Raw genomic sequence first — 14,351 nt, 5'->3', positions numbered from 1 at the left:
GTAACCTAGGTGGTAGCAATTGACACCATAACCATCGTGTAAACTTGTATCCGCACGACACACTTGTGACATAGAATTAAGAAACACACTCAGATATATATTACTATAGTGAAAAATTGGTTAGTGCCTCTGTAAGTTATCATCGGTCACCACCTAATTCAAATACTTGCGGCCTCGAATACCATCTTCAGAAGATGGCTGACCTTCATCCCACACTAGATGATACAATCTCTGAGTCAACCCATACTTGCACCTCATCAAATCCTCTATGTGTGGATCAAACATAAAGTTATGAGCACTCCTCGATGTATAGTACAATAAATAGCTCCAACCTCCATCAATGGCTCATCATACAGTACAATCTGCCTACTGGAAGTAGATGAATCCTGCTCAACCTGATCAGACCTCATGCTATCATCACTAAGAACCTCCTCAATGGTCATATTTGAATGTTGGGCTGAATTAGAGCGTGCCAAATGTAATTTTTGATTGTACTCAGCAATTTGATTTTTTGCTTCATGAAATGCCACTAAAGTAGCCTCAAGGGTGTCCTTGACACTCATTAGCTCATATGTACATGCATCTATGTTTGTTTCCTTCTTCCTCAGTGCTTCTGAGTAAATATCTACGAGGTCAAAGAGATGATCACGATCTGAAAGAAGGTGTAGGTAATTTGATTTCATAGTTTGCAGCCCTTATTGTATTATTAATGGCTGTGAAAATTCCTCTTTAAGTCCCCTTTGTTTCCCCTCCATTTGTTCCTTCCAAAGGTGCTTTTCAAACATTGCTTATTTTTCATCAAAGTGTGATAAAGCTGCAATAATCTTATGTTCAGTCACTTTCATTTGACTCTCTAAATAAGGTGATCTAGTAGGTGTATGAGATCAGTCAAGTGCACATGAAGTGGGAGAATGTATTTCATGATACACATCCACATCATAAATCTCATCTTTCATTCCCAATTGCGTAGAGGAATTAGGGACAGCATTCTGTTCAAAAGCCAACTCATCACAAAAGGAATCTATCCCATCTGTAGAGACCATTAAGTCTGAATGAAAATGAGCATCAACACTCACATAAGATGGGGAGTTGCCATCGTTGGCTGATTGGTCAACTTCCTCAGAAGGGCTATCAACATTCTTATCAAGAGCACTAATGCAAGCAGCCCTATAAGATCGCTCTACCTCCAAACTGCCTGTCAACAAACTTGTGCCACTATTAACATTTATCCCCTAATCATGTGAAGGTTGTAAATAACTGGTAGTTGGTTGTTCTTTTTCCAAACCACCTATAACCTGGATTTTGACTGCTGAAAACTCGTTATGCAAAATTTTGCACCTATCCTTTGCAAGAAGATGCTAGGCCAATTCAGAGCAGTTCTTTGCCGCATCATTCTTGTTTTGCAGCTTTGGACGAAAGTCCATATAATTGATGGAAGGTAAGTTGTTTTGGTTCCATGGAGGAAGTTTCTAACTTCTTCCAAACCATGCATTTTCCCCATGACAACACTTTCTTCCTTTCAAGGACTCTTGTATTGATAATTTCTTGTATGCAGAGATAACAATCTCAGGATCTGGCACTAGCTTTGGTAAACATTCTCATTCAGGCTATGTGGTATCCAGTAGTAACACATTCAAATGATAATCAGATGTTAACTATAACCGATTCCAGAGTTGACAATTTGTCAAAGACATCCTAGTGAATGGAACCAATTTAAACTCTTTGGTTTAGAAGGTTAGTATATAATCATTCACTAGAAATCAATTCAGAATTCATGTGCTGGTAATTTGGTGATTTGCTACAAGAGTGACTTACAAATGACAATATACAAGTCAATGATCATGTATGGATTCCAAACAAGTGTTGCACTTTTCAGATGAGTTCTTACTGGCAATTATGCAAAGTATATAGGAAAAGAATGAGCACTGTATAAGAATCACATTACCTGGGACTGTTCATGCACCACTTCTGAGAGAGGTGTTTTAATGTTATATTTACGTCCTCCAATGGTCTTCAACACCAGATGATGTCTGTCTTGATTTCCACAATGATTATTTCAGTTGACTCCCTTAAGTTGTAATACACAGTTTACTTGAATCTGTGTGTACAGATATGTCTTCAAAAACTCTTGCTTGCTGTTAGACTCAGAACTTGTCCAATGAATATTTTTGTGCATCATGCATCCCTATTCTGGATAATACGCATTCATAATAGCATCTTCAGTTTGCTCCAGAAAGATGAAAGTTATTAAAAATGCTTCAATATCTGTATAAGAATCACATTATCTGGGACTGCTCATGCACCCCTTCTGAGAGAGGTGTGCTAATGTTATATTTACATCCTCCAATGGTCTCCAACACCAGAATGATGTCTGTCTTGATTTCCACAATGATTATTTCAGTCGACTCCCTTAAGTTGTAATACGCAGTTTACTTGAATCTGTGTGTACAGATATGTCTTCAAAAACTCTTGCTTGCTGTTAGACTCAGAACTCGTCTAATGAATATTTTTGTGCATCATGCATCCCTATTCTAGATAATATGCATCCATAATAGCATCTTCAGTTTGCTTCAGAAAGATGAAAGTTATTAAAAATGCTCCAATATCTGTATAAGAATCACATTACCTAGGACTGCTCATGGACCGCTTCTGAGAGAGGTGTGTTAATGTTATATTTACGTCCTCCAATGGTCTCCAACACTAGAATGATGTCTGTCTTGATTTCCACAATGATTAATTCAGTCGACTCCCTTACGTTGTAATACACAGTTTACTTGAATCTGTGTGTACAGATATGTCTTTAAAAACTCTTGCTTGCTGTTAGACTCAGAACTCGTCCAATGAATATTTTTGTGCATCATGCATCCCTATTCTGGATAATACGCATCCATAATAGCATCTTCAGTTTGCTCCAGAAAGATGAAAGTTATTAAAAATGCTCCAATATGATCATGCGTTCAGTTGTGTAATGATGCCTAATAGACATTCATGGCCCCATGATTCCACTTGCAGTGAGGTTAGGAAGAAGAATTGGTTTTCTCCAAACTCAGGATATTTCTAGGTACATCCACAATAAGAACTAAGCATTAACAGACAAGAAATGTTCCAACACTCCACTCTTCTTTAAACTTTTAGTCTACACGATATTATTGAAGCTCGAACCAATCTATAGCTGAAGCTGAAGATACTCTGACCCTTGAGACAACTGGGTACTTCAAAGTAAGCATGATACCTCAGAAATGATGTCCAATATGTAATATTTCACTTCATCAATACTCAAAGGTAATGTTAGCTATTGGGTGTTTTTATGTTGGTTCATGTTTGAAGACCATATAGTCTTTCCATTGTGGATGAGGCACAAGAATCTTCGCGATCTCTAAAATGAGTCACGGTAATGCTCACGCTAAATTAAAAATGATTCCAACTCTCAGTTAAATTCAGCAGTTCTTGGAAACAACTTCCAACTCCATCACAACTCTTCCACGCGATTCAGGACATTTCACTCTTCTATAAAAATTACATTAACATGTAGAGAGACATTCAATGCATACTGATTCTGAAACTTCATTCTTGATAATTGACAGACCTTTTAAATAATTATAATAAGAATGTCATGCCCAACATTAGAAACAATTGAAACCTTAGATAGGTAGCATTAATGCAATCATTAATTTCCAACATATCCGTAAACAATAATAGCTCCCTTCTTGGTGCGCATCCAATGAAGAATTTGTACTCCAAAAAAAAAAATAAAAAAAAAAAAAAAAAAATATATATATATATATATATTACACATATATATGAAAATATATATGTCTCACATTAAAAAAATCCCCGCATTAAACTTCATGTTTTTCCAATACGAAGTATTGATGCCGCAACATACAAATATTTCCTCCTGCACTGATATAAAGCTTCCACAAATAATTATCAAACAAAAACTTCTACCATGCAATTCCGTATTACTATTATCTCAGGCAAACCCACTATAGTTTCCTTTAATATTTTATTTTGCATTAAACACCAACCTTTTGAGATATATACCAGGGAAAGAAATGCTAAAGTGTTGATTTTAACATTTGTAAATGATACTTACGGCTAGACTTTAGAAAACCTTGGACAATCATTAAACTTTATTAATCATTGTCAAATAAGACTGCCCTAATTGCTCAATAAAAATTCATGAGTCTATACCAAGACGCAATCCACTGGCTACAATTTTGAAGCTGTTGTGTTTATTCTTTATAATCAGTTTTTAAATAACCTTCACAATATGGCAAGATCAATGCCTTGATACCACTATAATACCCCTAATAGGATATTTGTTTCGAAACCCTTAATGTAAACTCATAAATTTTTATCAAATAACTCCATGCAATGATTTTCCAATTTTTCCAACAAACTTTAATAAACAACCAGATAAAGCAGTCCCAATATATTATTGCATAAAATCTCCACCAGAAAATACATGTATTTCATTGTCAGTTCTTAAATAAAATAAGCTAGAAATCCAATTGTAGATATAGACACTACAACAAGATTGGATATAAGAAAAGAAGAACTTGGAATACAATGTGAAACTTGTGCGGGATGTCTCCAATTGACAATGGGTTTTCATGCACTGCCCAAACTTGAGGGTTTTCATCCTTTCACCTGCTGAAAGCTTCTTTTAAGAATAACTCTCTAAGAGAGAAAAGTGAATCCAAATCACATGCCAAGTAGCTGGAAATGAGCACCATCTTCCCTTTTAAGAACAAACAGGTGACTTTTCGCATTCCCATTTCTATTTCTTTATTTCCACCACTTAAGGAAATAAAGTGCACATAGATAATAAAGTGACATTAACAATATCAGCTTAAGTTATAAAGTCACTTTATATTAAATCTAAAAATGATGAGTTTGCCGAGTTACTAAAAATAGTGAGTGCCTAGAAACCCCACTAAAACAACCCGATTAGCTTGCAATTGAAATCACCTAGGCCAAAAACATTCTTTGACCGTATAGAAAACCTAGTTTGTCTGTGGGAACAAGGTAAAATGGGCTAATGGCGCAACCAAAATCATTGACTAGTAAAGAGGACTTGAGAAAAAACAAATCATACTTTGTCGAATGGCTTTGGCTGTTGTTTAGACCATCAAATAACAAATTCATTAGAAGAAGAAAATCAAGTTAGCAAGCCGAAATAACGTACTAGGTCATCAATGAGGCCTTCGATATCAAATGGTCTGTAGAAGTTATGGAATCACAATTCAAACCAGGATCAACTAACTCAAAACAATATATGATCCCTTCAGAGACTCTTGTTAGCGTTTATTGCATATTGATGCTATATAATGTAGTTAGGTGTTTTTTCAAAGGTGTAATAACCCCAATAGGTTATAACTTCTTCAAACACCAAAAATCTTTATACTTCAGTTGTGTGACATTTCGTCAAACACTTTACAAGCAAGCTCTGATACCACTGTAATGGCCCTCCTCAAATATGCCCTCAAAAATGCTGATGAAAGCTCAAGGAATTTCATCAAAGAATTCACATGCAAGAGACATATGACTGATATAGTATTTCAGCTTGCTTTAAATGACTTTTTTCCAATTTGCATCAATGAGAATCTAGTGATAGAAGATTACAATGAACTACACAATGACCTAACATGAGTGTGCTCCTAATTTTGACAATATTCAATGCATATATTATGATCTAAGCATGAGAAAAGAACACCTACAGCCAATTGGCATTTTTGCAAACAACTGGTATGCAAACTATCTAGTTGATAAATAATGAGATTGAATTGCTTAAATGACACCAGCAACTATTATTTTTTTGATTGCAATCAAATTTCTAATACAATGCTCATGAAATATGGCCAAGACTTTGGCATTTACATGGATTACCAAAATGACAATGCTGGTATAATGCACACTTACAGCTGAAACTTATAATACCCTAAAAAAAACAATACTAACAAGGGAACCTGGTTGTAGATGGCTGTAATGATTTTCCTTCAATGCTGCCCCTTCTGCTTTACTTTTTCGAAATGCTTTTTCGGCTTGCTTTTTCGGTTCTGCTTTTTCTGCTTGCTCTTTCGATTTTGCTTTTTCCACCTGCTTTTTCAGTTCCACTTTTTCCGCTTGCGTTTTTCTATTCCGCTTTTTCTCCTTGCTTTTTCGGTTCCGTTTTTTCGGACTGCTTTTTCGGATTGCTACCCTGTTGAATCTCAAGACCATATCTTTCAATGGCATCAAGATTTTCAGCTTGAAGGGATTTTGTCCTTCAAACTATTGAGACATAACCTCCAGAAAATTCTCCAATTTTTTTGATATTTCCAACCATACTTAAAAGAAGCTCTTCCATTTCTTTTATAGTGTTCTCACAAGAGCTCCATCCTTCGTTTTCTCAATGTGGGATAAAACATAACTCCCTTTATGTAACTTATGTCTCCAATGTGTTATAAAATAAAAGGGACTCTTTTAATTTGAATATTTCTCACAAACTATAGTCTATGCATTAATAAAGTTAAATATTTAAATTTAACTTTATAAAATAGCTTTATCAGTGCAAAACAAATCTTATCAATGATAAACAAGTCTTCTTGCCGATTTTAAACAATTACTATCGACATACCATTGCCACTGGATGTCCACCCATGCCCAAGATGACTTACTATAAATAGTAAGTATGCCCAAAGTTGTCTCAAAACCCCTCAGAAAGACCTGCAACTAAAACTATCTAGGCCAAATGGCCTCTAAGCCCCTTTAATGTCCTAGTTAGCCTACGGGACTGTGGGGAAATAGGCTAACGACAACATCATGCTATGAATGCTAAAAAGGGGACATTACAGTCCGCCCTTCTCAAAATTGCTTGTCCCCAAGCAATGGCCGAACAACAACCCAATCAATCCACCTGGATCCCAAATGTAGTCATGAACTATATTGCTGTTAGTCAACATAGGCTCTTGCAACAACCTCTGAAAATTAACCAAGAGGAATCCATAATCAAATTGGCGAATACAACTCACCCAAACTCCAAAGTTAGGAACCCATGAGAAACAAGCTCTCGAAATATCAAAACCCAAGTAGAGTAGATAACCCAAACTGCCAACACAGTAAATACCATCAACGCATCTCACTGGTCTATATGGAATGTACAATCCAACTCTGCAACAATGGTGACCACTCCCACATGAAACTGCACCAAATACAAAGAATCCACACACTATACATCTACTGTAGTTAACACAACTCTGTAGATTACGGGCCACTGTCTCATAACCATAACTCCCATGCACCACTGATGGTGAAAAGACATCACAAGATAAACAGCAAGAAATGGAACCCAAACCAAATCTGCCTGCCACCAACTCCTGAACACAAGGATCAAATGCTAAGTGATGTACATACCCTGCAGTATAATGCTGATAAAAAAAACCAATCCCAGTCAACAGATCACCATGAACAAGTGATACAACCCACTGTAACTGATCACCAGCTAAGTCAGGAGATGTCATAACCAAAGGAGTAGAATCAATAACAACAACCGCTGAAGCATCACTCCCAAACTCCTTCTCTAAGTCATGTATTATCAAGCTATCAACCACAGAACCTATTGCCATGTCATGCCCATCACAACTCTCATCCTGTGGCGTCAAACCATCCCATAACTGATGACAAGCACTAGGAATCAAAGTATATCTCCATATCATCATCTCATCAACATGGTCATCAAAGGTAAATTGATGAGCATACCTCACAGTGTAATGCCGATAGAATGCGCCAATCTTAGTCAGTGGCTCAGACTGCAACCCAGATGAAACTAACTGCAATCGATCACTAACCAAGCTGGAACTGATTACTATCTTCGAAGACATTGCCAAGGGAGTAGTATCACTAGCAAGAACCATGCCAACTGCCGGCTCACCAACATCACACATGATCTTTGATACAACATCTCTAGTCTCCGTTCCATCAGTACTAGAGGCCACCACCATGTCAGGCATACCACAACAATCTGCTATAGCACCCAACTCAACTGAACCTGACTCTAGTAGGAACGGAACCGATATGCCAATGTTAGTATCAAGGGTGGATGCATACCCATCTCCACTATCTCTGACAATCTCGACCATTGACATCCTCGGATCACTAGACACCACAGCTTGTGACTGTACAGAATCTGGTAAAGACTGCAGTCGCTCTAACTCCATGATCACCTTAGCCAAATGAAACTGTGACTCCTCGAAAGCCAATTGTGTACTCTCAAGAATCTCAGAAGTCACCTCGAGCTGCTGAGTAAGCTCACTCACCTCATCTTCCTTGGCCAATAATGCATCGTATGCTGTACTCTCCCACTCCATAAGATAATCTCTGTTGGCTACCAACTGCATATAATCCTGTCTCAGAATCCGAATAGCCTCCCATAAAGAGTGGATCTTTGTCAAGGAAAGATAACTACCTCCCTGCTCATCACTAGTAGGACAACCCCATCCATAAACTGCTAACAACTGACGAGCAGCGTCGAAATGCTGGCAAGCGATAGAAATGTCTCGCTCACTAACTCTCAACTGACTAGACACATGATGGCACTGGCTAGACTGTCTCCTACAAACCTCCTCTAATACACTGTCTAAAGGAGCATCCTCAAAGTTACTAGTCTCTAGACTATTACCATCCATATCCTGCGAATCAACTCCAAAGTTCATATCAACATACGTAGTATCAAAAACTGTAGCATCGCTGTCCAACCCCTCCGTACCATAAAAAACTGCTGAGGAAACTAAGTCCTCAAAACTATCCACAACATCCCCCTGGGTGTCGTCTGTAATAATTAGATCCTGGGACTCTCCTGTAAACTCTATCATCTTTGAGAAATCATCAACATGTGACCTGACTGTAAAAGAAAACTGAGTCCCTCCTATAAGCGCTAACTCTCGAACTGAGCTCACCTCAAGACAAAGCTCGTCCACATGTCTCTCAGAATCCTGGAGAGCCAACTGAATACACACCAAGGAATTCTGAGTATCCTCTAGCTCATGAGAAAGCTGGTCATCCTCCTCCTTCTTCTTCAATGCATCTAAATAGATCCCTGCAAGATTAAGGAGATGATTGCGATCTAAAAGTCAGTGTATGTAACTTACCTTCATTGCTTCCATGCCTTCCTTGATCTGCTGTAAGTCGTCACAAGAAGAACCTGTTGTGACTCCTTTCTATCTCTCCTATAGTTGAATCATCCAAATGTGATTCTCAATCAATCCATACATCCTGTCATGATGAGATAAAGTCGCGACAATATCCTTGTCCCTTGTCTTCGGCTGGCTTGCCAAACCAAGTGAAGAGCTACTAGCCTCTATCTCATGTGAAGAAGCATCCAACTGTGCTTGATACTCATTTTCTGCAAAGTCCTGAATGCTCACTTTTTAATCAACTGTACTATCCTCAAACATGACACTATCCTCAACTGCTGTAACTTCATCCAGCCCAACTGTACTGGAATCACTATCTGTGTCAATCATGCAATCCGATGTGCCTATGATATCACCTTCTGATGCAACTGGCTCAACCTGCACAACATCTAAAACCCCTTCTGCCTGTGAAGATGATGCAGATAAACCATTACTTGAAGATGTGCTGAAGTCTCCCTGTATCGAATCTGCATGTCTGTTAAACTCCTCATACAAGTTTCTGCCTGTCATAGGGAAGGTATGATCCTTAGGCCTATCAAAGCGTTCAGTCAGTCTCTCCGAGAACTCCACATATGAGGTAATGTGTGCATGACCCATAGTGACCATACCATGATGCCACCACTTGTGTGCTAACCCATCTAGGTGAATTGCTGCATACTTAATAGCTTCTTTTTCAGGCATAGGGTTCATTTGAAAGTATGTGTCAAGCTTTTGAACCCAAGCTCTTGCTGTAGACTTCCCCGAGCCATCATAATATGGTAACTGAAGTTTCCCTACTTTCTTCTGTAGCTCATAGCTCTGGTTCCTGTCATGTCCACGTGACATATGCTTCATCCCCACATCTATATACTCCCTAAAGGTAATTGTAGCAATAAAATTTGGACCTCCGGCTTCCCAATCTCTCCTCAATGTCCTGTATATCAGTGATCTAGGGCTCTGGTACGGGCTGCTCTAGAGCTCTAGGAGGAAATATGGGAATCATGGGCCGCGAACTCACTGTCCTAGTTTGCTGGGGTGCATGACCGAAATTGTTCCCAACTTGTTCGCCTCCATTATGTGCCCCATCCTGATTATTACCATTCTGATTATTTCCTCCACCCACATTAGCATTCAACCCCATTTGACAAGCCATCATCTGCATCATAAGCTCAAATCTCTGACTCTGTTCCTGTGCTCTTTGCTCTGCTGATCGCTGTCTCTGTGCTAAGGTGTCTAATAATTGTAAGAATCTTTCCTTTCCCTAATCTGGACCGACATTCATTTTGTCAAACATTTTTCTCTTTATCTGGCTATTCCAAATTCCCTATAAGACCTCCATAGGATGGCAGGACTTATAGCTCTGATACCACTGTAATGACCCCAATAGGTTATAACTTCTTCAAACACCAAAAATCTTTATACTTCAGTTGTTTGACATTTTGTCAAACACTTTGCAAGCAAGCTCTGATACCACTGTAATGACCCTCCTCAAATCTGCCCTCAAAAATGCTAATAAAAGCTCAAGGAATTTCATCAAAGAATTCACATGCAAGAGACATATGACTGATATAGTATTTCAACTTGCTTTAAATGACTTTTTTCCAATTTGCATCAATGAGAATCTAGTGATAGAAGATTACAATGAACTACACAATGATCTAACATGAGTGTGCTCCTAATTTTGACAATATTCAATACATATATTATGATCTAAGCATGAGAAAAGAACACCTACAGGCAACTGGCATTTTTGCAAACAGTTGGTATGCAAACTATCTAGCTGATAAATAATGAGATTGAATTGCTTAAATGACACCAGCAACTATTATCTTTTTGATTGCAATCAAATTTCTAATACAATGCTCATGAAATATGGCCAAGACTTTGGCATTTACATGGATTACCAAAATGACAATGCTGGTATAATGCACACTTACAGCTGAAACTTATAATACCCTAAAAAAAACAATACTAACAAGGGAACCTGGCTGTAGATGGCTGTAATAATTTTCCTTCAATGCTGCCGCTTTTGCTTTACTTTTTCGAACTACTTTTTCGGCTTGCTTTTTCGGTTTCGCTTTTTCCGCTTGCTTTTTCGATTCCGCTTTTTCTGCCTGCTATTTCAGTTCCGCTTTTTCCGCTTGCTTTTTTCGATTCCGCTTTTTCCGCCTGCTTTTTCGGTTATGTTTTTTCGGACTGCTTTTTTGTTTCTGCTTTTTCGGATTGCTACTCTGTTGAATCTCAAGACTATATCTTTCAATGGCATCAAGATTTTCAGCTTGAAGGGATTTCGTCCTTCAAACTATTGAGACATAACCTCCAGAAAATTCTCCAATTTCTTTGATATTTCCAACCATACTTAAAAGAAGCTCTTCCATTTCTTTTATAGTGTTCTCACAAGAGCTCCATCCTTCGTTTTCTCAATGTGGGATAAAACATAACTCCCTTTATGTAACTTATGTCTCCAATGTGTTATAAAATAAAAGGGACTATTTTAATTTAAATATTTCCCACAAACTATAGTCTATGCATTAATAAAGTTAAATATTTAAATTTAACTTTATAAAATAGCTTTATCAATGCAAATCAAATCTTATCAATGATAAACAAGTCTTCTTGCCGATTTTAAACAATTACCATCGACATACCATTGCCACTGGATGTCCACCCATGCCCAAGATGACTTACTATAAATAGTAAGTATGCCCAAAGTTGCCTCAAAACCCCTCAGAAAGACCTGCAACTGAAACTATTTAGGCCAAATGGCTTCTAAGCCCCTTTAGTGTCCTAGTTAGCCTACGGGACCGTGGGGAAATAGGCTAACGACAACATCATGCTATGAATGCTAAAAAGGAGACATTACAAAAGGAGACTAATTTGCCTGACAAAATATACTATTTTTGTATGCAAGGGAAACATAAAAGCGTTTCCTAAATTTAAGTTTACTTTGGAAGAAATTTATCTTGATTATATAAGTTGAAAAATACAGTTACGACGTGAAAATCTTGTAATAGCTAGAAAAGCTATCATCCATTCCTTTTAGCTACTAAACATGGATCTGAAACTTTATGAAAGCACGTTTTTCTTTAAGATGCATAGATTAGTGCTCTCAAAGTTGGCATGTGCTGAATCTCTGTCAACAATGTAGTAGAGGTACTAGATTCTTTCAATATCTAAAGAGCAGTTGTCTCTATAGCAATTTTAGCTAAAAGGTCTTGTTGAACATGTTGCAGGTTCTCTTCTTGTGTCTTATTAAAAATGAGAAATCATTGAAGCAGATGATGAAAAAAGAGTTTGTGAGTGACCTAAGTAGACTATTCATTATGTGCTTGAATGTGGGTGGTGTGTTGGTTGGAGTGTAGGCTAATTTAGTTATTGTTTTCCAAAGGAGACTAATTTGCCTCACAAAATATACTTTTTCCAATTTAAGGGAAAAATAAAAGCGTTTCCTAAATTTAAGTTTGTTTTGGAAGAAATTTATCTTGATTATATAAGTTGAAAAGTACAGTTACATCAAAATCTTGTAATGGCTAGAAAAGCTATCATCCATTCCTTTTAGCTACTAAGCATGGATCTGAAACTTTATGAAAGAACATTTTCCTTTAAGATGCATAGATTAGTGCTCTCAAGGTTGACATGTGCTGAATCTCTGTCAACAATGTAGTAGAGGTACTAGATTCTTTCAATATCTAAAGAGCAGTTGTCTATATAGCAATTTTAGCGAAAAGGTCTTGTTGAACATGTTGCAGGTTCTCTTCCTATGTCTTATTAAAAATGAGAAATCATCAAAGCAGATGACAAAAAAAGAATTTGTGAATGGCCTAAGTAGACTATTCATCATGTGCTTGAATGTGGGTGGTGTGTTGGTTGGAGTCTACGCTAAAGGGTTGCCGTTGAATCGACCATTAGAATAAACTCTCCTTGAACTTGAAGCCACTCTTTGCAATGTCAACTATTAGACAAGCACTTGATGGTACCTTGGTTTCATAGTGATCTTTGGTAAAAAAAAATCTCATTTAAGTTGGTCCAAGTTTTATCAATTTTTGTGATCTAGTACCAATTCTTGATAGTGATCTTGTTCTAGGATCAATGGCCAGCACAGAGTTATTGTTTTCCATATTTCTTTTTTGAAGGCAAAATTGATCTTCCACAGTGTGAGGCACTTAGCCAAATATGCTCTTTTCGGATCAGTTACTGAATTTACCAGTTGATGATCTTGTTATTCTTTGAAAGTGTTTTTCTGTAAAAGTGACTCATTGGGTAGTGGCATGGCACATACAAGATCTATCCAATGCTTCACTTTACAGTGCAGGGGGCCACACTTGTTGGTTAGTTAAAAATATATCATTATATTGTGAGAAAATCTATTTTGTTGGTTTATGACTATTCTCACTCAAGCTTGGGGAAGAGAACGAAATGGGATGGCAACATATTTCTGGTCTGGGGTACTTTTTGGGCCATTTTTTAGGGGATGACATGAGTCGACTGTAAAAACATGCAGGGAAGGTTATTAAAATATAGAAAAACTTAAAATATCTGTATTGTAACATTGATAGGTATTTAACAGAGGCATTGTAGAAGCTTAATGCCTAGCATGTTTCACCATTTCCTTGTTTCCATTACAGAAGATCATGATAATAATGTTACTGCAGCTATACAAACAATTATGGTTTTGTTCATTGATGAGAATTATGATGTACCACAATCTCTGTGTTCTATCATGTCGACTAACTGGAAGAAGGGAATTCTTGGATTCCTATTAGTTGAGGGGCAATTGGTTGGAAGAGTGATACTTTGTTGTGAGAAGATATTGAAACCTTTGTTGGGTAGAGATAGAAGTAGATAATGAAAAATAGTCTTCCAATACAAGAATTCATGAATGCAGCAAGAACAAACTAACTTGACAAGAACTTTTCTTTCCTGCGAAGTGCCATGGCAGCCTAATCACATAAGCACAAGTAAAATGGCAAAGGTGCTAGAGGAAGATAAGTCAGCAAAGAAAGTATGGACTGACAACAAAGAAGGCACGGCTGCTAAAGTTTGTTTCTAACACAATGACAGAATGAGTTGAAACAAAAAGAATCCGTCATTGTTGTAGGTGAGGGGTATACAAGTCTCTATATTGGTGACTTGGAGATTATTTTTGATAAACCTTGTTAAAAAAATGAGTTTTTGGATGAATCTATGGTTCATCAT

The 14,351-nt window shown here is 37.4% G+C and overlaps 1 protein-coding gene across 1 annotated transcript in view; it reads left to right on the top strand.

The window, feature by feature from the left end:
* The window catches only part of LOC149556372 (tyrosine decarboxylase 2-like), a 77,140-nt gene extending 64,373 nt beyond the window's left edge, over window positions 1–12,767 (top strand). Inside the window, exon 6 of the mRNA XM_089830669.1 lies at window positions 12,389–12,767. The gene's annotated coding sequence lies outside the window, so the exon portion shown is untranslated. The remainder of the gene's footprint in view (window positions 1–12,388) is intronic.
* Window positions 12,768–14,351: the final 1,584 nt, after the last annotated feature.

Source organism: Cupressus sempervirens, chromosome 5 (genome assembly GCF_028749045.1).
Source record: "Cupressus sempervirens isolate cs-2001-9-10 chromosome 5, ASM2874904v1, whole genome shotgun sequence".
Lineage (NCBI taxonomy): Eukaryota > Viridiplantae > Streptophyta > Pinopsida > Cupressales > Cupressaceae > Cupressus > Cupressus sempervirens.
This window is presented reverse-complemented; position numbering and strand designations above follow the sequence as displayed.